At 35.6% G+C, this 2,225-nt stretch overlaps 1 pseudogene; it reads right to left on the bottom strand.

Moving 5' to 3' along the window:
* Nucleotides 1-256: 256 nt before the first annotated feature.
* Nucleotides 257-949, bottom strand: LOC149564853 (3-phosphoinositide-dependent protein kinase 2 pseudogene; annotated as a pseudogene).
* Nucleotides 950-2,225: the final 1,276 nt, after the last annotated feature.

The following is a 2,225-nucleotide window of genomic DNA, read 5'->3' as shown; positions in this document are numbered from 1 at the left end:
AAGCAATTCCTTGCTCTTTAATGGCTTCTTGTGGAGCCCTAAATGCAAAGCTCAGTGAGTGTTGGACACCATTATTTTTGCTATTGTCATTCTCACTACCTTCAACTCCATTCAAATTTTTATTATTAGTGGTAGTACTATTTCTATTCAAAGGAGTGGCAGGGGTAGTGTTCAAATCCTGTAACAACAATTTCACCTCAAAATCAATAGCCAGTGCAAGGTAACCATGTATGTCCCCCATTTTTGGCCAAAATCTTCAATCACAACTACTAAATTTTCCCCTTTTCTCAGTCACTAATGTGGTTTCTTTGTCTTTGGGAAGTGCTTCATCATTACTATAAGTAACTCCACCAATTAGCCAATCATCATCTTTAGCATATTCTTCCTTACTATCATTTAATGGAGGTGTTATTTTTGGAGCCGTCATGCTCCTCATGTTCTCCCAATCAATTCCCTGATGTAAAGTGCAACCAAGTGCCCACAGATCATTCCCAATACCTGGAGGTGCTTTCTTAAGAACTTCTGGTGGAACATATGCAGTTGTACCAACAAATGTACAGGCCCTGTCATTTGACATGATTTGAATTAGCTCAATTGAACTATTTTCCATTGATTTCACACTTCCAAAATTAGCTAGTATCACATGCCTATCTACAGTAAGAAGCACATTCTTTGGCTTGACATCTTGATGAATCAGACCTACTTTGTGAAGGTACTTCAAAGCATCCACTATTTCTGCACTATAAAAGCATGTTTCATCCTTCGATAAGCACCCTTTCCAACTTATCTGATCGAAAAGCTCTCCTTCATCATAAGATTCAAGGCCCATGTAGATATGGTAAGTATCCTGAAAGGTAAAATAGAGCCTAATTATCCTTGGGTGATCTAGTTGATCAAGCACAATGTGTTCCAGCTTTACATAAAATGATGGCCCCCCGCGGTAGCTCATTGAATCTTGACAAATCAAGCACTCATATGTATGGCTCCTACTAACTATAACCAACCATCTTCCAAACAAGTGTACACCAACTTGCCTTAAGTTGAGAGCTTTGGAAAAGAGGATTGTAATTCATTACAATACCAAAACAAAGAACTTTTGTAATAATTTGTAGTTTTAAGTGAATCCTCAGGCTCCTCGCCATTTAGATGATGATAAATCACACTTAAATCAACATCACATTTATGAATTATAACTAGAGAAAACAAATCCAACTTATCAATCTGGTGCAATTAGTCCGCCCCCAAAGTGGGTCTGGCTAAAAAAAAATTTCCAAACAACTGAACTACAAAACTAACTCATTCACCCTCTGGCACTATTTCAAAAAAAATTTGACCACTAAAAGTGAATTTGAAGCTCATTTTATATCTTTTTGCAAATTGTCAATTTTGCATCAGGAGGTCGTTTGACTACCTTTAAAAATTGACACTAACACCTAACCGAGCTTCGAAATCAAACACTCCAATTCTTTTTTCCACATACTTGCACCCTATCAAATCTCATCTCATGACGAGTTTTCAATCAAAAGATATTGACTATCAAAGTTTCCTTCTCAAAATTTCTTGCAAGAAAACAAGTTAGAAAACCATAAAATGTGTTCAAATTTGGCTTCGAAAATTAGGTAAATTGGCACTTGGGAAAAAGAAAAATGGGGCATTGGTTTATTGTCATGAGGAGAGTATAAATTTTCTATTTGGGCTTATGAAAAATGACTGGGCACATTTAGAGAGCAATCAAAGTGGGCTACTCAAATTTGTAGACTTGAACACTTGACAGAAAAGCAGTTTTTGCAAATGGAATGGACCTAGGAAAGTGTGTAGATAGATTTGTCAAAACTTGAAAACTGGTAAACTCATAGCATTTTTTGAGTACAACATAGTAGTACAATCCATTTTATATCACCTATCATATATTTTTAGATATGACATCACGAACAAGGGTTCCAACAAATCTGCATTTGCTGACACCAGTAAAAAGTTACAAGTTGCATTTGGAATTGTGTTTGAAAACTGATCAAACTGATTCATCATAAGCTCAAAATTGAAATTTGGAAATTATCTAACCTTTAAAATATAACGCAAAAGGAATTTTAGCATTTTGGTCAATCGGGTCAAAGTTATAACAAGTCAAATAAGGCTTACCAGAATTCAAAACAATTCACATCAGCATGACATCACTAAACAACTGACTTTGAGGGGTTCAAAATCTAGTCAAACAGATTTAAAAT

This window comes from Cupressus sempervirens, chromosome 3 (genome assembly GCF_028749045.1).
Source record: "Cupressus sempervirens isolate cs-2001-9-10 chromosome 3, ASM2874904v1, whole genome shotgun sequence".
Classification (NCBI taxonomy): Eukaryota; Viridiplantae; Streptophyta; class Pinopsida; order Cupressales; family Cupressaceae; genus Cupressus; species Cupressus sempervirens.
Note: the sequence above shows the minus strand (reverse complement) of the source record. Positions and strands in the feature narration are given on the sequence as shown.